Source organism: Panulirus ornatus, chromosome 18 (assembly GCF_036320965.1).
Source record: "Panulirus ornatus isolate Po-2019 chromosome 18, ASM3632096v1, whole genome shotgun sequence".
NCBI lineage: Eukaryota > Metazoa > Arthropoda > Malacostraca > Decapoda > Palinuridae > Panulirus > Panulirus ornatus.
In genome coordinates this window covers 37,991,410-38,017,071 of record NC_092241.1, presented here as the reverse complement: position 1 = coordinate 38,017,071, position 25,662 = coordinate 37,991,410, and positions in this window count along the sequence as shown.

Sequence of the window (25,662 nt, the reverse complement as noted above, 5' to 3'; positions counted from 1 at the left end):
CCAGTTTTTTTTATTTTTTTTATTTTCTTTTTTTTTTCCCTGTGTATTTCTTGATTTGCCATGTCTACCAGGTAATTCTCTCTCTCTCTCTCTCTCTCTCTCTCTCTCTCTCTCTCTCTCTCTCTCTCTCTCTCTCTCTCTCTCTCTCTCTAAAACCCGGATATTCAACCAAAAAAAAAGCAAAGGAAAAAAATGTTTTTGCTTAATTAAGTTCTCTTTTTTTTTTATTACGTATGCATTGTTATGGGTTGGTGGCGAGTGTCATTTCATAACTCTCTGCTCAGTTTAGTGCCGCAGGTTATATAAAAGCAACACCCGTGTTAACAATGGCTGGATTAGATTAGTTGATATGCTTGGCGGGTTCAGTGAAAGAACTTCTCATTTAGATTCTTATTTGACTAGACTTTATACCGCGTTAAACAGCCAGGTTCCATATTACTATATATGTGTATCTTGTCCAGTTAGTATGTAACAAGGTTTTACTTATAATAAGAGTTAGGGGCATACATGAATATTCATATCACACATGTGTATCTGTCCAGTTAGTATGTAATAAGGTTTTACTTATAATAAGAGTTAGGGGCATACATGACTATTCATTAGGGGCATACATGAATATTCATTAGGGGCATACATGAATATTCATATCACACATGCATACATAGGTACAACACATTGCTTTTGGGAGGGAAGATGTCATAGACATCAACAAGCTAATGCATTAAGCCATGGAAGGGAACAGTGGTGTTCATAATTCTTATAACGAATCAAAATCATCAGTCGTTGCTCTCAGATCCAGTTAATATCTTTAGTGTTACTGTCAAATAACTACAGTACCAAAATCGATATATACAGATATCAACTAAATTTTTATTAAAGTTGAGTGATTCTGATACCAGAATATAATGATTCTAAGGACGAGCAACTAAAATAGCATTCAAAACTCAGTGCTTTGAATGATGATTAGATATGCTGTATATACACGCCTGGTTGTACAAATTACCCCAGGCAGTTCTGTGTGCTAGTTCAGGCGTACTTATTACCACTGGGCCTGCTAATTACCTGGCTCAGCTAATTGCCCATGGCCGTGCTAATTACTCCTGGCAGTTCAACATATTTCTGCGGAAGTACTGATTAGCTCTGGCCAGACTAATTGCTACTGAGCACACTAATTACTTCTTGGCATAGTAATTGCTTCTTGACGTACTGATTAACCAGGCCCACTGATTACCACTGGTTGTACAAACTACCTTTGGCAATTATGTGTACCAATTTGGCCGTATTAATTACCCGTGGCCCAACTAATTACTCATGACCGTACTAATTGCTCTTGGCAGTTCTATTTCTCTCTTAGGGCTAGCGAATTTCCTCTAGAAGTGCTGATTACTCTGGCCTAACTAATTACCCATAGATACACCAATTACTCCTTAGTGTGATAATAAATTCTCACATTACTCTATACCGCACGCATGTGGGGCATTAATTTTGTTCTGACGTGAACCGGAACTAGTAAATTTCGCTAGTACAAATTCCCTGTCAGTTCTACATGCCTCTTATGGCGCATTAATTACCCTTGGGCGTGCTAATTACTCTCGGTTATAAAAATAATCTGGTCATGCTACATACCCTTTGAGGTATTACATATCCTTAAAAGTACTATGTACTGTGGACTTAACAATTAGATTTATGCTTGCTAACTACACTGGGGTGTACAAATTACCTCTTTCAATTCTGCGTACCTCTTCGAACGTACTGATTAACCAAGGAATAGCAATTATATTACTGGCCGTATTAATTACCCCGTGGCAGTTCTACTTCACAAAATGAATTCTTCTGTTGACTCAGTACAAGGTTATGTTCCCTAATGGGAAAGGTCGTATTTGAATTCTCAATGGGTATGTAATTTGTTGGAGATTATACTGTAAATCCTAAAGAGCAGGACACTCACTGAAAAAGGCTGTACTTTAAATCCTGGACACTGACACTAGAAATACAGAATTTGTGTTACTTAAACCTATTTTCATCACCATATTTACAATCCTGAGGAACCACAATCTGTGTGACCTGTGGTGCACTACAGGTGAGGGACTGGAAGGTAAAGCCCCTTCAGAAGTGTACAGCTTAATACCGCACTGTAGGTATGTCTGCAGTCCTTGAGACAAGACTTTTCTTCCTTCCACTTTTAATAGGAATGTTGATAATGACGGTACGGTTGATTAGGACGAAATGAACATACGTGAAAGCCACCGAGTTCTTGCGTTTCTTAAGGTTCTGGTAGAGAAAGGTAGGGAAGGAGATGAGACATCGGGAGCTGAAAGAGGTCTTCGCATTGTTTGACTGCAGAGAGTGTATGAGAGACTTTCGATATCAGTGTAAAGTCTGTCTGTCACAAACCTTTCACTAACCAGGTTGAAGATTAGAAAGGTGGGAATGAGTCCTCATCCACTGAGAGACTGGGAGATTGTTGATTTACCTACTGGCAAGTACAAGGATGCTACATGAAGATGACCATGTCATATTCCTCACGTATCTTTAAGGTATATCACAAATGGTGAAATTCTAACGATTATACGTTCACTGCAAAATTATTTCAACGTTTTCTGGTGACGGTAGTCTGCTCGGTAGTACAATTGTCCATCTTGTGGTGGTGACCTGATCCTTCACAATCCTTCAGTAGCACCATTGTCCATCTTGTGGTGGTGACCTGACCCTTCACAATCCTATGGTAGCCCCAATAACCTTCACTTAATTTGTGTTGATGGTAGAGATGTGATCCTGACAGTTTCACGCTCTCGTTAATGTCGTTAACCATCCTAATGGTGGTCAGTCTCTCTCTCGGTGATCCCACTGTCACGGCTGGATCATCAAGGAGCTGGAAAATGTCATCATCAGCAGACCTGAGTCCTGGCAACTGCGCAGCTGCCAACCTCTGGCATGAGACACTGTCACGCGTGTAGAGAAGAAACTAACTAACACTACCCCGATGTGTATATTATTATAATCTATGGTATTTCAAGTCGTAGGGTAAGGATAACAGTGAAACATAGTTGATAATCAGGGGGAAAAAAGGGGCCCTTTCTTGCGTCAGATATACTAACAGACTCGCTGGTAAATCGATAATGTACAATAGGAAAATCGACAAGATATGTGGGTTTAGGCTCTGGAGTGGTCTACATCCGAATGTTCAATAGACAAAGATGTTTCATTACAGTATTTACCCCAAGAATGAAGTAATGATAACTGAAAAATTCATTGGCATTACAAAACAGGAGAAAGATAAAGATGGGACGGTGGAGTGACTGGGACTAGCCACAGTGGTGAGGACATTCCACTTTGAGAGCAGCGCTGCCTCGTGGGAAACACGCATCGACACTTCTTGCCACTGGGGAATGGAGAAACACAATGCCAATTTGCCTTAATTGCTCTCGAGCAAATACTCGTTTCTTTTGTCTGTGCTTGGAGAGCCTTGCGAGCTACAGATTATCGAATAAAGAATGAGGGATTCCGTGAGAGAGAGAGAGAGAGAGAGAGAGAGAGAGAGAGAGAGAGAGAGAGAGAGAGAGAGAGAGAGAGAGAGAGAGAGAGAGAGAGAGAGAGAGAGAGAGAGAGAGAGAGAGAGTACACGGGATAGGCAGCAGAGAGCCCATCGGCCCATTACCACGTGATCTATGTCAGTATTATATCCTATAGCTTAAGACTTATTCCTTTTCTCCCAGTTGTTGAGTTTGCCTGTATTCAAAAAAGATCTTCATGATTTCCTTCGTCAAATTTATTTCAAACTTCGAAATCTTTTTATTAGCCTCTCTTCTTACGTTAGGTTTCTCAAACCTGGAATCAGTTTTATCGCAGGTTTTTGTACTTGTTCCATCTCTCCCTCTACTTTCTTGTAGTTTGGAGACCAGAATTGGACAGCGTATTTTAGCTGTGGTTTTATTAAAGCATCGAAAATGGTCAAAATTGTGGCCAGTGTTTTGGAGTCAATCTTCTTTGCTATCACATTAGATTTTACTTGCTCTGTTCAGTCGTCTTCAGAGTGTTCCGAGTAGTAAATTCATGATATTTCTCTTGATTTACGTACTTTATTTTGAGGATGCTAGAACATTTGCTGGTCGTGTTTACTGTTCATATTTCCAAAGTGCTTGACAAATTAATATTTGATTAAATTAGATTAATTCAGCCAATTATCTGACCACGTGCTTATTTGTTTAGGTCTTTTTGAGTAGTTTTACGGCCTTCCTCATTTATAGTTCTACACCTTCAAGTTTTATATCATCCATAATTTTGGAACTCTTGAATACGAGACCCGAGTCTTTATTATCAAAGTATGTTATGAAGAGAATGAGGCCAAGGACTGACCCCTTTGGCACACCACTCGTCACGTTTAGCCAGTCAGATGCCTTGCCATTTAAAACTAAACTTTGCTTTCGGTCGGAAAGCTTATCACTGATCCAGCTCATATTTCCCCTATTCCATTAGGTATTTGTATACATAGCGAGCTCTTATCTTTCTGTGTATACACTAGAAAATGATCTTGCAAGATTCCTTATTTGCTTTTCCTATTATGCTCCTTGACACTTCTAATAGATCCCGTTGGACACCAATACTCATAAGGACTCTCCACAATCCACAATACGACCAAAACTGGTCCAGCGAGGCGTGGACAGTTCCTCATCATCCTCTATCGTACACAAGGTACCCGCGAAGCATCCTCCCTCCTATCGTTCTAGTCAGTGTCATTCCCTTACACTGAAGTACATTATCCGGCTCCGGGTCCTGAGCAGGAAGGTTTACCTCTTTTTTTGTCCTGGGTTGATAATTAGATCGATGAAGAGAGCGGGTAAGCTGGTGTAACACGTTACTTCGGGAGCAAGAAAAGAGAGGAAATCACACTAAGGATTTTTTTTTTCTTCGTTGGAAGAAGTAGAAAAATCTTTCGTTCAAATTGGAGGCATCTTATCCCTCCCGGGGAGCGAGTTGAAGATGATGGGTCATCTCCGTCACCTCGAAAGATACAGGGAAATGAGGGATGATGCGGCTCGAACATCAGTGTGGGAAGGACAGCAACAGAAAATGTGTCATTTTTTCCATCCTGCTCACATGACTTGTAACAAGATGTCAACATTCAAGTCTCAGAATATTGATACAGTAGATTTTCCTTTCGTAAGGAAGGAATTTGGTTTTGGTTGACAAAAACCATTCACAGATTCATCTGGGTCAAGAGACATATCCCCCTTCCTTGCTAATGTTGGCTGTAGACTTCAAGACATATCCAGATCTTTACAGGCAACATAGGAGAGAATCCTGAAGAAATCGTGTATCTTCCTCTGCCAGAAAATAGGCTGCTAAGATCTGTTCTGAATACATCCAGCGATCTGTATGTCCATCATGCAGCAGCATCGACCATACAAACCAACTAACTCACTCCTCACCAGCCACAAGACATCGTACCCAATAAACAAACCAAACACCGTCCTCTGACGTGGTGAAAAATATCCAGGATTGTTGTCATCTTGGGAAAGAAAAGATTATGTAAATCCAAAATAGACGCTGTTCCTCCAGATCAGGGTCAGTTATTCAGAATACAAAATTATAGACTGATATCATAAATGCATGATAAGAAATGACTTCATACGAACGCTTTATCTTTGATTATAGACTGATATAAGTAGATGCATGATAAGAGATGACTCCATACGAACGCCTTATCTTTAATTATAGACTGATACCAGTAGATACATGATAAGATATGAATTCATACGAGCGTCTTATCTTTAATATAGACTGATACCAGTAAATGCATGATAAGAGATGACTTCATACGAACGCCTTATCTCTAAGTGTTGTGAACCTTTGATACATGGAACTGGTCTGTATTGCCTTATCTGACACTGGCCTTAAGGTGTCGTAGCATGATTACGGTCTCCAGTTTAAACATCTCAGACAAATTTTCAACAATTAGGGTCATAGGATTCGGGTGCAGACAACCCCTTCAGATATAAAGTTATCAACACCGGCCACACAGACCACTAGATTCTCATCATATAACATCATGTAGCTGTCAATGATAACTAGATCAAACTCCCTCTGGAATATCGGCATTAGATTACATCTCAGTAATATTCCCATTTGCCTGAAAACTGGATATTTGTATGCATAAAATAAGATACGAACGGCAATGTGGAGATAAAATGATATTTCCGAGCACATCTCTTTCACTCCTTCATTAAAGTCGACTGTTGGACTGGGCTGTCCTGGGCTGTGTTTGGTTATCATTACTCACATTTCATCACGCAACTGTTGGTTGGATCAAACTTAAAAGAGACTTTTTCATTCCCAAATCATTTCATCCCCACAAAAAAAAAAAAAAAAAATGAGTTAGCGTAATAACGGCAATAAAAAAACACAGAGATCTTACCTGTCGTAACCGAGCATGTACACGTAACGTATACATACATACGTTACGAAACTTTACGTACGTTACGAAAGTAAATGATAAGTTTGAAGACAAACACACTCACACCCACACAGAGTGAAGTGCATACGAGTCATGGAGGCCAGAGGGTGTCTCTCTTTATGAGTAAAGCATCAGCCATGGACAGAATTCTTTATCCAGGCCAGGCTCAGAATGTAGCCAGGGGAGAAAAAGACAGAAAGAAAAAGAAAATGAGGCACCTAAAGGCTGAACTGGAGAGAGAGAGAGAGAGAGAGAGAGAGAGAGAGAGAGAGAGAGAGAGAGAGAGAGAGAGAGAGAGAGAGAGAGAGAGAGAGAGGATAAGTCCATGATAAATGAGATACATAGAAAAAGCGATGAATTATAGTGCCTGTGACAAAGTAAGACCAGGTAAATCCTAACACGGAAAATGGAGAGCGTGTTGGGGCATTACTTCAAACCTCCCCAAAAAAGAACACTGGGCGCTGGTTAGTTGCTCCCAGCATTAAGTGTTGGCTGGCCTGTAGTTGTTCTCTGCATTACAGTCCACACAACAGAATTATATACGTACAAACCACGTTAGGATCACAAGCGGAGTAACACTGGCTCAGTGAAGTCAGCTTTGTAGAGCGTGTGACCTCATCTAGGGAGAGGAGGCAAGTTAATAATATCAACAGATGATAACATACAATATGACTCTCTCTCTCTCTCTCTCTCTCTCTCTCTCTCTCTCTCTCTCTCTCTCTCTCTCTCTCTCTCTCTCTCTCTCTCTCTCTCTCTCTCTCTCTCTCTCTCTCTCCAGTTTAGAGGTGCCTCTCTGTGCATATATCTGTCTTCTTTCATGAAATTAATGATAACACACTCCTGATTCCTGATCACAGACGAGCAAACTTAGACAAAATGAGAGATCAAATTATCAGCGCTAACAGGATTAATCTCCATAATACAATGGGAGAGATGAAGAGTATTTTTAAACAGCATATTACCTCCTGTTGCACAAGTAGAAGTATCTAGAACGATCAAAAAAGATATTGTAAACTTAAAGTCTTTTTGGGTGTCAAGGAAAATGGAAGATATAATTGGCCAAAAGAAAAAAATGTACAGGTTAATCGGATTTATGGAAAACACTACAAAACGCCAAGACTCCGTGAAAATACGAAGAGGATGTATGAAGGTCATAAGACAAAACATAAATGAACACACACAAAAAAAAAGTATGAAATTCCAAGAAGTTAGATAACCCGATTGAGTTCTTCAGATCTGTTGGGCAAACAAAGGATGTTAAAGATACAATACGACCATTGGTAAGACGAAGATGTTGAAGCAACTGGTTTTGAGACAAGGACGCCGACAGCCCAAAAAAAAAACACTCAACAGAAAACGTGGCGTGAGATGAGGGTACTCAGACTCACTGGAAGAATATCATGAAGGGATCTCATGACTTGGAAGGAAATTTCCATCCGAGATCGTTCGTCCACATTATGTGAATGAAGAAGGCAAGGTCAGCAGGTACCGGGTTTCCTCCGGCAACCCGGCGGTAGAAGAGCATCTGGAAGATCCAGGAAGAGTTGCGGGGAGGATGTGAGAGAAGGAGTTGGAAAGAAGGCTGGAGAACGTGCCAGACGAGGTAATTCCGCGGACAGAATTGGTTGGAGGCGTCTCGTGAAGAGCAACACGACGGCACACACACACACACACACACACACACACACACACACACACACACACACACACACTCGGGCCTGCCTGGTGTTGGAAAAAGGTAGAATATATATATATATATATATATATATATATATATATATATATATATATATATATATATATTTTTTTTTTTTTCTTCTTTCTTTCTTTCATACTATTCGCCATTTCCCGCGATAGCGAGGTAGCGTTAAGAACAGAGGACTGGGCCTTTGAGGGAATATTCTCACCTGACCCACTTCTCTGTTACTTCTTTTGGAAAAAAAAAAAAAAAGAAAAATGAGAGGGGAGGATTTCCAGCCCCCCGCTCCCTTCCCTTTTAGTCGCCTTCTACGACACGCAGGGAATACGTGGGAAGTATTCTTTCTCCCCTATCCCCAGGGATAATATATATATATATATATATATATATATATATATATATATATATATATATATATATATATATATATATATATATTTTTTTTATACTTTGTCGCTGTCTCCCGCGTTTGCGAGGTAGCGCAAGGAAACAGACGAAAGAAATGGCCCAACCCCCCCCATACACATGTATATACATACGTCCACACACGCAAATATACATACCTACACAGCTTTCCATGGTTTACCCCAGACGCTTCACATGCCTTGATTCAATCCACTGACAGCACGTCAACCCCGGTATACCACATCGCTCCAATTCACTCTATTCCTTCCCCTCCTTTCACCCTCCTGCATGTTCAGGCCCCGATCACACAAAATCTTTTTCACTCCATCTTTATATATATATATATATATATATATATATATATTACAATGTAAGAACCCTTTCTCGCGTGGATTCTTGCCTCGTCATCAGTTTCAACAACATAACCTCAGTGTGCTTATTGTCAACCTAGATTGTATCTATACTTATTTAATTACATTACACTATCATTGTCCCTTGATGATATCTATAGATACCTGAGAATACTATTCTACCACTGTTAACAGAAGAGCGTTATTAATACAAAAAGAAAAGCAGGAAGACAACATATCGAACATATGTTTTACGTTTGATATAAGGAAAGTCACGAGAGTCTGGTGAAATTGTATGCATTACTTTTTTTTTTATAGACTTAAAGACAGCTGATGAGGAAGTGAAACTGATAGGAGTCTGAGATAAGACTTCGACTGACAATAGGTTTAAAACACATATATAATCCTTGTTTATGTAACGTACGAACTGGCTGTAAAAGTTGCATACTGTCGCAAGATACTATTGGTTAGTTTATTGCATATGAACAGTGTTATGCAACAATCTTCACGGTGAAGTGAAGGTTCTGCATGAACAGTGTTATAGTGACATTCAAAGATGACAGAACGCCACAAGGTGCAGTTGATGTTCTGAACAACGCAGAAAACCAGAGCACATGGGAGTCAGAAGAGGCGGTGCTTAAAAGTTGAAAGGCTTCCCTCACGCGAGCGCTGGTGGGAATGAATACAAGAAATACGAGATAGTTATTGCGCATGTGCTGAGTAGTGGAGGAAGATTTGATTGCCATCGAAGCACGCCGAAACGTTTGAGTATGTAGGAATCACTTTGTATGAGGAAAAACGCATGGAAAGTTCATGTATGTAGGAGGTACATCGTCGAAAAGAAAAGAGAATGTGACAGAGAAAACAAATAATGGTGAAATGTGATAAGTTATCGGTTCGTGTATATAAGAACGCCTTTACTCACCAAATGAACTAAAGATATTATATGATGTAGTATACTTGTACCGATAATGTAAAACTGATCAGAGAGCATAAACTCCAGAAATGAAAGGAGATCACTGAGAGTGATAGCTGAAAAATAAAGATGAACAGAGTTAGGCAAATGGTGGGTAAAGTTCCAGTGTAAAGAGAGATATAATCAACGCAGCTTTGACCTGAAGAGAGAATGAGGGAAGGAAGAGTTTGCTAAGAGAAGATGGATTTGAAGACCTGGTGACATGAGACCCAGAGGTAAACGAAAGAAGATAACAGGTTGGAGGAGAAGGAGCCGTAAGCAAGCACAACCTGCCAGTAACTACAGAGGGTAAGATAAGCTGGTGTGTCTGTTGACAGACTGGAGTGGAGGAAGAGGGGCGGCTCTATTGACAGGCTCAAGGCTGACCTGGTAAGCAGAAGTTAAGAAGTAAAATTTCTTTTTTCCTTTTTCTTAAGGAAATTTCTCTCTGTCTTTCTCATCACTTAGATCTGATAGCATCAGAGCTCAGGTTACATTCAGTTTCAGTAACGTGACGAAGTTCTTTCACATACACATATAGATGATTACAGTCACTTGTGTTACTGCTTCTCATACTAGATGGAAAAAAGAAAATTGTATTTTGGTCGATATTTCTTCAGTCTCAGTCTGTTTACTTGTTTATGTAAACGTTTGTATATATGTATGCGCATGTATGTATGTATGTATGAATGTAGGTATGTGTGTGTGGTCTTAAATTGTCCGTGTGCTGAACGTATATTTTCATGGCTATGGTCTCCAGTTTGTCATCAAAGGCTGTGGTGCAGTTGGTTACGAGTTCAAAGCCTAAAAGTACAAGGTAGAGAGACGCCATGATCCATGTCTGTGGTGATGATCCATGTCTTACGTGAAATTATGATCAGCTGGTCCGGCCACCCTCGGATATACAGGTGCCCGCCCTGTGTTGGTGGTCTGGTTGAGGCACATGCCCGGAGCCAGGGCGTGTTGGATGTGCATGATAGCAGTGCAGGATACACGTGACTTTACTAACCACACGGGCCCGTTCTGTGCACAAAGAGTGCGCAGTTTTTTGTATGCCCGTTTCCCTCTGGTGACTGGCAGCGTCTTGGTTAGTGCCGAAATACAATATCCAGAACGGCAAGAAAGTAGAATGTTTTGGAATGAAATTATCTTGAAACGTTGGCCCTATAAGGAAATTCCCTGGGCTACCCTAAAGTTACTTTGCCGCTTTACTGGGATCAGCAATGAAATATGTAAGGTTAGAATATCATCCCACTGATACTTTATGTGTGTTTTACGTAACAATGGCTGTGAACAGTATCTTTTCTATTCTCGGTGGGTTATGTTATGCTTAGTGTTCTTTATTTATGTCTTTATGTCTTTACAGTATCGCAATTGCATTTGGGAGAAGTGCTGTAACCTACTGGCCAGCTCCTGTGCTCAAGGGGCCTGTGCGGTCTGCCTTTTATCATCACCGCCAGAATATATGAGCTCCTAAGTTGAGCTTTTCACGTCACAGTTGGTGTTAAGACCACAAGATTATGGGTTTTCAATTCCATTTACGGAATGTAAGTGTGAACTCACAGTGTTTTGAATATTAGATTCTCTTGACTTCTGCTGACTTTTTTTCTGACTCCATTTGGACGATGTTAAACACTCAGAGTATCGTCTTAGTCTTAGTGTGTCTAGCCCATTATCTTTCATTTGATCGAAGTATCTATGAGTTGCGAAGACTTTATTCTGGCAATCGGGAAAGTGATACGTGATCTATGAAATATGGAAGCTCGGAGGTGCTTGTGGACAGAGGAAAATGAAGGGTATATAAATGTATTATGGAAAAAAAAAATCTTCCTTTCGTGAACTTACATCTTGCAGTAGAGTAAGGAGTATGACGATCCTGGTTGGAGATAAGTTAGTGCTTGCTATCATAGCCCTCTCACCAATATATAAGACGATGTCAAAAGTAAATTCTACGGTGTTTTTTTTTTTTTTTACTCACAGCTCACAGTGCAGTCGAGATTTTGAACCATTCGAGTCAGACGAACATAACGAACTTTTTCATTTCCTGAGAAACTCGAAGCAATTGCCTCAGACTCCCGTCCGTTGTGGCTAATGGTTCTGACCCGGTGCTTGAGGCTGGGTATTGGCATAATGATTATAGATGAAACCTGATTAGCATCAATGTTTATTGGGGGTATCAAGATACTTGGCGCATCTTGAGAAAGGGATCATAAGGACTTTAAGCTCTGTATAATTTTACAACCGTGAGACAAGTGATAGGAAACGAAAAGTAGAAAAACTTTGATTTAGAATTTATATTCTGAGAGGCAATTTGCGAGTGCGTTCGTCAGTAGTAGTCTGAAACCCTATTGCAGGGGATGTATTGAATGGTGTAATATAGAGTAGACAGCATGATAGTGGCCATATGTAAGATTCATTAATCCTAGGATGCCATCCCCAGCACTGATATTGGTATGTGTGGATCATTTTACCCGCGAGAATAAAGAAGACATTCATTTTCCGTTAAAAAATAGTTTATTCTTATGTCAATTTACACATTAAGTAGTCAGAAAATGCTGGACGCTTTTTACTCACTGTTTGGGCTACAGTGGCCTGGGGCTTCGTCTGTCTTACCGTAGTCTTGCAGTCAGCCAATGTTATCTTCTTCATCATTTCATTTTATAATCCTACAAAACGAAAGTTGTATAATCAGTATCTCTGTGATACGAATTAAGATTCTCATTTTTCGGTAAATATTAAATGTGATGCGGATATATATATATATATATATATATTCTTTTTTTTTTTTCATACTATTCGCCATTTCCCGCGATAGCGAGGTAGCGTTAAGAACAGAGGACTGGGCCTTTGAGGGAGTATCCTCACCTGACCCCCTTCTCTGTTCCTTCTTTTGGAAAAAAAAAAAAAAAAAAAATGAGAGGGGAGGATTTCCAGCCCCCCGCTCCCTTCCCTTTTAGTCGCCTTCTACGACACGCAGGGAATACGTGGGAAGTATTCTTTCTCCCCTATCCCCAGGGATAATATATATATATATATATATATATATATATATATATATATATATATATATATATATATATATATATATATATTCTTTCTTTCTTTTTTCTTTCGTACTATTCGCCATTTCCCGCGTTAGCGAGGTAGCGTTAAGAACAGAGGACTGGGCCTTTGAGGGAATATCCTCACCTGGCCCCCTTCTCTGTTCCTTCTTTTGGAAAATTGAAAAAAACGAGAGGGGAGGATTTCCAGCCCCCCCGCTCCCTCCCCTTTTAGTCGCCTTCTACGACACGCAGGGAATACGTGGGAAGTATTCTTTCTCCCCTATCCCCAGGGACAAATATATATATATATATATATATATATATATATATATATATATATATATATATATATATATATATTTAGATGGCAGCCAGAATGTTCAAGCTTTGATGAAGATACTTTGAAATCTCTGAAGTACGTGAAATCACGCCATTAGCGTTAAATAGCTTCTCATTGAGACAACCTTCTCTTTCAGATACCGTTCAGTAGCTATGTTTATCTCGTCATATTTCATCAAATACTGATTGTTTACATACCTTGAAGGTAGGACTAAACTCGTGGAATTTCTTGTACTTTCATTGCAGGAGAGTTGACGTATGAAGACTGGTATACCTCCTCCCTCATCCTCCACCTCTTTGTCATCATGTTAGCCTGAAAAGCCTCGTCGTCATTAATACTCTGGATATAGGGAGGCACCACCAGGCTTTCATCTCCATTCCTCTCGGCTCTCTGCCTTCCGCTTGATCTTAACAAATAGTAGGCCTCTCCCTCCTCCTCCAGTGTACGGATGGATCTTTGGTCTCCATCCGGGACGCTTGATGAACGTAGAGATCGTAAAAATGAATCCTAACATCAAAGAGAAAAAAAAATCAAAATAATAAGTGACGTCAAAAAGGTTTTTCCCCTGTGGTATACTTCCCCTTATGTGTGTAAGAAATAGAATATGATGACCCTGAAACAGAAATGCGCTGATTTACGTTCTCACGTCCACTGCATTGAATTCCTAGCAATTTTTAGACAGGATAATTGATATCATAAAGAATCAAGAACTACTGACTAACATGTAACGAAATGATTTTGTCCACCAGTCACTTCAAATACAGCAAAACGCAAATATTTTTCTACCGTCAAGCGGTGAAAAAAAAAGAATTTGTGCGACGATACTTTCACCGTATATGGCGTGGGTCATCCAGACGACACTGCATTCATCTCCATTGGAATTCTCGTGAGCCTCACTTCTGTATTTTGTGGAAAATTTAATGATGCTGTTTCGAGCAGCAGTATGGACGTATTCACTGATATGTTTTCAGTCTCTTACTAAAGTTCCCTCACATCACCTTTCATTCTAGACGTTTGTTATTTATTCTATATACCAATGTCTAAAGATAAACGTCTTCTTGTTTATTTTTTCTATATATACCCTTCTTCAGTTCCATGAGATATTCTAATCTTTTGGTCATCTATGTTGGCTCATTTGAATTCGAGCTGAATTGTCTAGAAGGAATATTGGGTTCTTGGCCATTATCAATGATCCTTTTATTGGTTTTACAATCATCCCCTACTGTCTGGCACAGCGTCAGGTCAGCTCCTGTGGCGAAGGTCCTCTACATGCTCAGATAACCTGAGGTCAGGTAATTTTTAGGTCATTGAATATGACTCAAAAGCCTTCCCCATTCTGCATGTATCCTCTCAGCTAGCGTCTTCATCCTTCAGAATTTGCTGGTCTATATACTCAGGTACTCTAATAGAAGATCACCTCATAATTTTTCTCCATGTCTCGCTTCAAACTGGATTCCTTTGTGATCATTTTCACTGGAGTCTTTGTGATCATTTTCACTGGAGTCATACCCTACCTTGATATTGACAACTGAGTTTCTTCGTTGAACTTTAGTAAATCTTGTGTTTGGTTTGTTAGGCTCTGTTAGAATTGCCTTAAAAGGCATTCATAGGCCACCTCCCAAAAATCCTGTGCCTCACATTCTCTCATTAGTCCCTTAATCTATACTTGGAACATTGAAGGTTTTATGATACATTTTTTTTTTTTTTTTTTTTTTTGCTTTATATATGATGTCCAAATACTTTCTTCCAATATGTGTACCTGCTTTCCAGTCGCTGTATCATGATGAGGCTTTCGCTGCCATCTTGTAACTCGTACCAAATTGCGTCTGTGTCTGCGACTGATTTTACATCGTCTGTAATGAAGCTTAATTTTTCGTCGACGGACGGAGGTCGGTCTCGCTAAGATAAAGGAGTACTGTTAGGGAGCATATGAGACGTGATTGGCATGACGCTGGAAGGAAGGATGAACATACAGTGTATAACGCTGGGTGATGGTCTCGTGGGGTTATGTTGGGACGGCACACGTAATGCTTGAGCTATACGAGTGTGAGGCTGTCAGTTGTGACAGTTGTCACCAGCAGGTTACCGTTCATCGATGACTCCTGCTGTATCTCACACTGAACTCCCTGCAACCTGGTATCTGCGTACATGAAACTGGTTCTTTGCCCTCCGGAATTGTGCTTAGACGTTGGATGTGACTAACCTTGTGTGTGTGTGTGTCAGAAGCTAGGCATTCAACAGTGATGGCTGGGGGCTTATACAAGCGATAACGTTACACGTACACTATCATTGTCTAGAGTTCTTCAATTTTATCATTACCTTCACTCGTCAAACATATCATCGCTACCAAAAATCATTCGGCTGAGGGACAGTATCAATGCCCCACCTTGCTTCATCTTTACCAGCTTCCCTTGAGCCTCATCACTATTACCCACACTCTGCTAATTACGTTGTCACTACCCATAAACCCACACTCCTCCCAGTTCCCTGCCTCACCGACAATCTACCACTCACACCTTTGTTACTCACAGTTGTCCTTCGTTAACTACTGGTCGCCCGTTGTTCAGTCATTATTGCATTTCTCCAGTGACATCATCATTATTACCCAGACTCCTCCCGTCACTCTGTCGTTACCCGTGGTCCTCAGTCAACATCCTAAAGAATCTGAAAAAAAAAAAAAAAAATGTTCGCTCCCTCGTTGCTACCTGATGTAATGTTGGCCCGCGGGGAATATGATACCATATTTCATCTACAACTCGACTGTGATCTGGAGCTTTGATCTATCCTTGGGGAAAAAAAAAAAAGATAATAAGACCTTTTCAGATGATTCAGAGAGGAAATCCATTTTCTTCTCCCCTTGAAGGAAATATTGCATCCATCGTGCTAGTGGATCCTTAGGTCAGATCTTTTGATACACAGGAGGCAGGGAGGGGGATCCACAGAATCTTTGCGCTGTAGGGATCAAGATACCGTATTTCCTACGAAGCATCCAGAAGTCAGGAGTCTCTCCGTCTTTCGAATTTAGACTCAGCCTGAGATCAAAGGCTTTCGTAAATGTGGAAGCTCCATTCATTGTTTCGTGGTTATGCAACGGTAGCATAATTCATACTTGATACTGGCACACAGAAGATGCCCACCAGGTTCCTCCTCTGTACTTGGTGTTTGGTTCAGTATCTCGTATGAATCTCATGTGTTCCCCTCCAAGATACAGCGCGTCCGTGACTGATGACTCTCTAGGTGATGAGCATGACGTGTATATATATATATATATATATATATATATCATTCCTTGCGCGTTGATACCGAGCTGACGGCGTCTGGCCCACACAGGCACGTTGTCCATCATACCCAAAACGATGGTGGTTATTGCCAAAACTGTTACCATAGATTTCTCTCTCTCTCTCTCTCTCTCTCTCTCTCTCTCTCTCTCTCTCTCTCTCTCTCTCTCTCTCTCTCTCTCTCTCTCTCTCTCTCTCTCTCTCTCTCTCTCTCTCTCTCTCTCTCTCTCTCTCTCTCTCTCCCTCTCTCTCTCTCTCTCTCTCTCTCTCTCTCTCTCTCTCTCTCTCTCTCTCTCTCTCTCTCTCTCTCTCTCTCTCTCTCTCTCTCTCTCTCTCTCTCTCTCTCTCTCATTTGTATGCTGATGCTCTAACATTTTCTAGATATTTTGGAATATGAACTGTTACACATCCAAAACCATGTATCATGGAATTTATTGAATACTTATTCTTTCTAAAATTTCACCAATAATGCAGTGCTTTGTGTGCGTCAGCTGTTTTGCACTGATCTAGTGCATAATACGAGGGCATTAAGCGCACCAGCGGTGGCCATGATTTGTCGCCCTAATTGTACACAGACACGTTGGAGTATGGTCTGTTGAGGATGCTGGCCCAGAGCTCAGCACACGAACTGCAGGTGCTTGTCTTCTAATTTGCTACATCTTAAGAATCTGGTGCAGTTTCTCCTTCTTCGAGTGGCGTCACAGAACGTGTATAAACAGTCTCCTGCACAATGGGGAAGGGCGATTCGATTACTTGGATGGGCGTGCCTCGTGCTAATCAAGTACGAAGCTTTGGTTCACGCGTCGCAACCCCACTTGTAACAGTTGTCCAGCCAATGCTGCTTGACCATCCTTCAAAGCATTCTAAATACCTTCATCTCAATATGGAGACCATCAGGTGTACCGGTATTGTTTCAATGAACGTTTTATTTCTGACTCAACTGTAATTCCTTGGCTGATATCTGCCCAGAAGCAGATTCTGAAAATTTTGGTCATTGACGGAGTGTTTTGCAGTTTTAATACCTAAGCGCGAGAGAAGCAGGCAGTGATGTTTTTTCTTTTTTTTAGATCCATTCATGATGATTCAAGCGAAGCATGATGACCTGACCTGGAGAGAAGGTTATCCTTTCCCAGTCACTCGTTGCAGAGGAGTAGACTGACGGCAGAACCAGCAACACTAGTTTATGAGCAACACTGCACATTTCATGTGTGACAGCACCTCCTCTGCCTTTATGGACTAGAGTTACACTAGCTCTTTGTAACACAGCGAGAGATTATTTGCCGTACGAGTCTGGTAATGTGGCAATCTCTTTGTTCATGCTTAGTAGCCCGTTGTCGCTACGTGGTTCTCCTGGTGTCCCATGGCATTGTGGCGTAAGCCGATGCATCAGGGGAAGAAGGCTGGTGCCATGGACAGAATTACTCGGTGTCATCCAAGGTGGATTAAGGTCCCGATGGTGTAACATCATTGGAAAACTTTTTGGTTGATGTTACTTTTCTAGTTTTCAGATATCAGAGGCAAAACGCAAGTTGCTCAGTCTGTTGATAACGGTAGCTTTCGATCGTACGAGTTTTCATAATGACTTGAACGTCGCTGACTACGGATCACGAGCTGGTGCACCAGGATTTGAAATCTGGCCAGTTCACTTGGCTCAAAGCCAGCTGAACTGGCCTTCCTCCCTTCGAGGCTCCTAGCTCTATGGGTACCTGGTGAACGCTGCGATATATATATATATATATATATATATATATATATATATATATATATATATATATATATATATATATATATATATATATATATATATATATATATATATACACACACACAGTGAACAATGTTTGATTTAGCTTAGTGATTCTTCTTTCAAAAAACAGAACAGATATTTAGAACTCCATACACATCCCTAGTCTGACGGAGGTATATAAGTAAGGCACTGATATTATGTGTTCAGAAAATCATATATGCATTAGAAACTTAAACTGTGCACCTGTACACACTTCACCCGCCTCTTTCATTTCAAAATATTCTCTTCCCCTGTACCAACTATCTTTCCTTTCCACTGACCATCCTATATATATATATATATATATATATATATATATATATATATATATATATATATATATATATATATATATATATATATATATATATATAAACGCAAATAACTGCAGAATTTTATCAATGATGTATGTTGCCATATGCTTAACATCCACAACCCTTGATGACCTAGCACCCATATAACATTCTTACATTAAATATGTTACTACCTCACTTTATCGATTTAATGCACTAGATCATTCCGAACATTCAAGAGAAGATAATCACCCCTCACTGGCCACGTGTGACGGTAATCTTAATCGTAAATGTTCAGCTTTATTTCGCGTGTGTTATGATCATAACAGTTTCCTGTACGTTGACCCATGGATAAGTCAGTTATGATGGTAAATGATCAACAGCATTTTATGGGTAATGGCCGATGGAGAAGTCACTCACGATGATAAATGTCGAACAGTATTGACCGATGGTTAGCGGTTGGTAGCGTCCCTCTTCTGTAGGTATTACTTTGGTTTCTGCTCATGAGAGCTGGCTGTTTGTGTGCCCCCCCACCACTAGCTAGACCACGCGATACTCGGCAAACTGCGGCGTCACATGATTATTGTGTGGCCACTGGCAATTCATGGGTGGGCCGTTTTGATACCTGCTTCTTTCCTTACGCGTCGAAGCTTTAAAACTCTCTACCTTCTCGTGTCTTTCCCAATAACTATGACCTGGCACAGTTCAAAAGACAGGTCTTTCACTTCCTCCAAAATTAGTAAATACTTTCCCCTTGTCTTTTCTTTTTTTCCTATTCATAATTCTTTCTGTATTTCAATGAAGGCCCGGCCTGGATGTGGTCTGTTGTCCGTGACTGGGGCCACCAACATAAAGGAAAGACATGCTGGGCTGGGCTGCTGGTCACTCAGCCAGCCTCCCTACATCACCACTGTGTAATCCACTCGCTCTCTCCAGTGTGACTCGGATGACGTCAGCTCGCTTCAGCAGACCGCCTCTTGTTGTGACCAGACCGCCACCGTAATTACTGGGCTTCGTTCTGCATTACACTCACAAAACAGTTTGACCCCAGAACGTTATTCAAATTAAACAATTTTGAGGCGCAGTTTTATCGCGCACAATGGCCAAGTCCTCACACATCACATGCAGGTATGTTGCAAAGCTTTGAACCAACATTTTGTTTTCCCTTTTGTTTTTTAATGCAATTCGGAGAAAATTATTAAATGAAATAAAATAATTTTCCGTTTACGACATGCAAAGAATGGTCACAGCTTTAACATTTGGATGTGATAACTAAAGCCTTCCCACACAGGTTACAGACAACAACGTTTTAGATAAGATAATCTTCACCATGATTATATCCTGTGTTCACGGGTGAAAATTTTCTGTAAAATATTTATCTTATCTGTTAAAACGTTTGTTCATGGTTAAGTCTGTAAAAGAAGAAACACACACACACACACACACACACACACACACACACACACACACACACACACACAGAATCACCGCAAAGGAAAGGGAACACGAGAATCGTGACAGCTTTCATGAAAGTGCTCAGGATTCTCGTGTTTCCTTTACCCAGTGATGTTTCTGCATAGATAAAGTCACGTGTTTGTTGGGATTTTCTATATATATATATATATATATATATATATATATATATATATATATATATATATATATATATATATTCATACCAATCTTGGAAGACTCATCGGTCTGCTGGTGAAAAGTCATTTTCGGCGAGGTTGTGTCAGAGTCTGATGACTGACGAATGGGTTTGTGGTTTCTTCCGAGAAACTTGTTATTTCAAAGGGGTCCAACACTCTCTTGCTGCTGAAAGTAGCGAGGGTTTGAAGCCATATGAGCCCCATCAGATAAAGGGTCCCGGGCTTACATAATAGAATGGTGATAGACTGTCATACAACATCTGTAAATAATATTCGAGGATCACCATTTAGATGGCTTAAAGTATTTGTTGATTCAGGTGTCATAACTATAGAGTGATGGTAAACGAGTTTCTATAGATTTTAGGGGGGAAAATGTCAGGATGTAAATCTGTATGTCGGGTAAATCATCTTAGAAAGAGTTTGGAGTTTGGCCAACTTCAGTATTTGTGAATAAGACGGGAGTGTGTAGGAACAGAATAACGGGAAACCAAAAATGCTGGAGATGGAATTTTAAGATGGAGCATCGTAGAAATATTGAAGGACGAGAACGAAAAGGTAATGATCGTGAAGGAATATGTGAGAGTGAAATGAGAGTAGTTGAGGAAAATAAGAATGAGTTCCCGTTTTCTTGTGGGACTGTAGAACAGGTAGATACTGAGAAAGGGAATGGAAAGAATGTACTCTGATAAATCTAAAAGCAAGACAAAAGTAACAGGATTGACGTGAGGCGATAATGTGAAGGTACAGCCGCCTCCACTACCAACCACGTCAGTCAGGGTTGTCAGTCTTGTCTTTCCGTGAGGTGTGAACCCAGGCAGTATCGACTCGCTACTTCCAAGCTTTCAATTTCAAGCTGCTTCCAAAGTTTAATTCTACAGAGTTTTGCTTATCATGTCGAGGTCGTTACTCGTATCCACAACGTCTCACTATGTATAGTGTTAAGTTATTTGTTTACAAACAAACAAAAAGCTATTGCCATGTCACTCCTTCCTCTCCATGGCTGTGGACCTGAGAGTATCATCAACTCGTGAGTTCGAAGCCAAACGTGGGTAAACAGAGGCGTTCTCTGCGCTCAAGCCGTGAGACCACGTCAGTCATCTTGTGACACCAGCGATATATTGACTGTGGTATCGGCGCTACCTTGACCCAAGTGGGAAATGATCATTGTTCATAAATGGAAGTGGCTTTTATTAAAGACTAATAATGATGAATGATGAAACCCATCACTTGATGATGATTTAACCACCAGAGGTGGAGTCACCATGAGCGGGGTTGGTGGAGGGGTGAGGCTGGTGGGAAAGAAAACGTGACGTGAGGGTAAAGTGAAGCATGATGTGTCGGGCCGCCTTTGATACTCCTAGGATGAGGTTTCGGAATGAAGACGTTTGAAAGAAAAAAGCGCAAATAGATAAAAAGTCTTAACTTTATAGATGATGTCAGGATGTCATTTTCTTATTGCAGTTTATTGGTTTCTTCCTGTTCGCTACCCTGTACACCACCCCAGTGTTCTCCACTGTGGCTTAATTTGTTCAAATGTAATAGTAGGAATGTTTTATTTTATCAAGTTTCTCTTTACAGGCTGGTCTTAGTAAAGACTCGCTGTAACATGTAATTATCGAATATATAAAAGGATACTTTTTTATATATGATCCAGGACACATTTTGCGTCTCGGCCCACAAGCGCATTGCTGTGGTATGTTTTCCTTACTTGCATACAAGTTTTTATTCTTGATTCTTGAGAGTCCGTGTCTGCAATATCATCAGGTCAGTCTTTCAACATGAGACAGCATTTCTTATAGCTGAAGCTGTTACCTCCTGCGTAAACCCGTCTGTGATGATCCGTGGTGTCTTTTGATGTTCCTTTCTCATCGTGGTGTCAAACACCTAGCAAGGTATAATGATAAACTGGGCAGATGTGCATTTACCCAGACACTTACCTGCTTCATCAGGTTTCAACAGTGCTACAACAACCAGACTTGGCATTAGATCGTTTAATACAACACCCGACACTTGCTACAATGACACAGTAGACGAACTGAATTTCTCTAATACATTTAAGTACCATTGTAGATTATCAGAAACACTTACCGGGGACAAAATTGGGTTGATTGTGTCTGCAGGTCCTACTGGCAGAGAATGTGTGTCACTAAAGAGCTCACTGCAACCTCGGCTTTAATCTCCTATTTGATCATGGAAAAGATTTTGTCCAGTGGAATAATATGCTTGTTGAATACGTTTGATATCACAGTAAAATTTTACTTATCAAACATTCATTTGCGCGCTAGATGATGAGATGACAAAGCTAGCAAGCCGCTGCCGGATTTTCTCTCTCTCTCCATATATATATATATGTATATATATATATATATATATATATATATATATATATATATATATATATATATATATATATATATATATATATATATATATATGTATGTATATATATTTGTTTTTTATACTTTGTCGCTGTTTCCCGCGTCAGCGAGGTAGCGCAAGGAAACAGACGAAAGAATGGCCCAACCCACCCACATACACATGTATATACATACACGTCCACACACGCACATATACGTACCTATACATCTCAACGTATACATATGTATACACACAAAGACTTAAACATATATACACATGTACATAATTCATACTGTCTGCCCTTTATTCATTCCCGTCGCCACCCCGCCACACATGAAATGACAACCCTCAACCCCCGCATGTGCGCGAGGTAGCGCTAGGAAAAGACAACAATGGCCACATTCGTTCACACTCAGTCTCTAGCTGTCATGTATAATGCACCGAAACCACAGCTCCCTTTCCACATCCAGGCCCCACAAAACTTTCCATGGTTTACCTCAGACGCTTCACATGCCCTACTTCAATCCATTGACAGCACATCGACCCCGGTATACCAAAGCGTTCCAATTCACTCTATTACTTGCACGCCTTTCACCCTCCTGCATCTTCAGGCCCCGATCGCTCAAAATCTTTTTCACTCCATCTTTCCACCTCCAATTTGGTCTCCCACTTCTCCTCGTTCCCTCCACCTCTGACACATATATCCTCTTTGTCATTCTTTCCTCACTCATTCTCTCAGTGTGACCAAACCATTTCAAAACACCCACTTCTGCTCTCTCAACCATACTCTTCTAATTACCACACATCTCTCTTACCCTTTCATTACTTACTCGATCAAACCACCTCACACCACATATTGTCCTAAAACATCTCATTTCCAGCACATCCACCCTCCTCCGCACGACTCTATCTATAGCTCACGCCTCGCAACCATATAACATTGTTGGAACCACCATTAATTCAAACATACCCATTCTTGCTTACCGAGATAACGTTCTCGACTTCCACACAATTTTCAACGCTCCCAGAACCTTCGCCCCCTCCCCCACCCTATGATTCACTTTCGCTTTCATGGTTCCATCCGCTGCCAAATCCACTCCCAGATATCTAAAACACTTCACTTCCTCCAGTTTTTCTCCATTCAAACTTACCTCCCAGTTGACTTGTCCCTCAACCCTACTGTACCTAATAACGTTGCTCTTATTCACATTTACTCTCAGCTTTCTTCTTTCACACACTTTACCAAATATATATAACAACAGATATATATATATATATATATATATATATATATATATATATATATATATATATATTACAACTGCACACTGCATGACCCAAGCGGGTCGGCCAGGACATGCACAGTGCACAACACGCTACTACACGCAATACAGTAGGTTGCAACGCACGCGCGCAGCTCAGACGATGTGCTGGCGTCAGTTTTTTTTCGTCAGTATCTTATATTCAGACTTACGTGCTACGTTATCACCACACACACCTAGGTATTGCACTCTGCGGTCTCCCACGTGTAGCCGTAATCAAACCGAAATCGTAGTTTACTTAAAGGTATTCGAAATATTTTCATTTATTTGCCCAAAATACTGGAGCTCGAAAATGCATGTATACATATTTTGCTGTAGACATTCCTGGGCATATCCACAGTATTATGATATCCACAATATCTTGATGTCTACAATATCATGGTATCCACAATAACATGATATCCACAATATCATGGTATCCACAATAACATGATATCCACAATATCATTATATCCAGTTTATTAATGGTGTCTACAATATCATGATATCCACAATAACGTGATATCCACAATAACATGATATCCACAATAAAAAACATGATATCCACAATATCATGATATCCTAAATATCATGGTATCCACAATATCATGATAACCACAATATCATGATATCCACAATAACGTGATATCCACAATAACATGATATCCACAATAAAAAACATGATACCCACAATATCATGATATCCTAAATATCATGATATCCACAATATCATGCTATCCACAATAACATGATATCCACAATATCATGATATCCTAAATATCATGATATCCACAATAACATGATATCGACAGTATCATGCTATCCACAGTAACATGATATCCACAATATGATATCCACAATATGATGATATCCACAATATCATGGTATCCACAATAACATATCTACTATATCATGGTATCCACAATATCATGGTATCCACAATAACATGGTATCCACAATAACATGGTATCCACAATATCATGGTATCCACAATAACATGATATCCACAATATCATGGTATCCACAATATCATGGTATCCACAATATCATGGTATCCACAATAACATGATATCCACAATATCATGGTATCCACAATATCATGGTATCCACAATAACATGATATCCACAATATCATGGTATCCACAATATCATGGTATCCACAATAACATGATATCCACAATATCATGATATCCACAATAACATGATATCCACAATATCATGGTATCCACAATAACATGATATCCACAATATGATATCCACAATATCATGGTATCCACAATAACATGATATCCACAATATCATGGTATCCACAATAACATGATATCCACAATATCATGGTATCCACAATATCATGTTATCCACAATAACATGATATCCACAATATGATATGCACAATATCATGGTATCCACAATAACATGATATCCACAATATCATGGTATCCACAATATCATGGTATCCACAATAACATGATATCCACAATATCATGGTATCCACAATAACATGATATCCACAATATAATATCCACTATATCATGGTATCCACAATAACATGATATCCACAATATCATGGTATCCACAATATCATGGTATCCACAATAACATGATATCCACAATATCATGATATCCTAAATATCATGATATCCACAATAACATGATATCGACAATATCATGCTATCCACAATAACATGATATCCACAATATGATATCCACAATATGATGATATCCACAATATCATGATATCCACAAT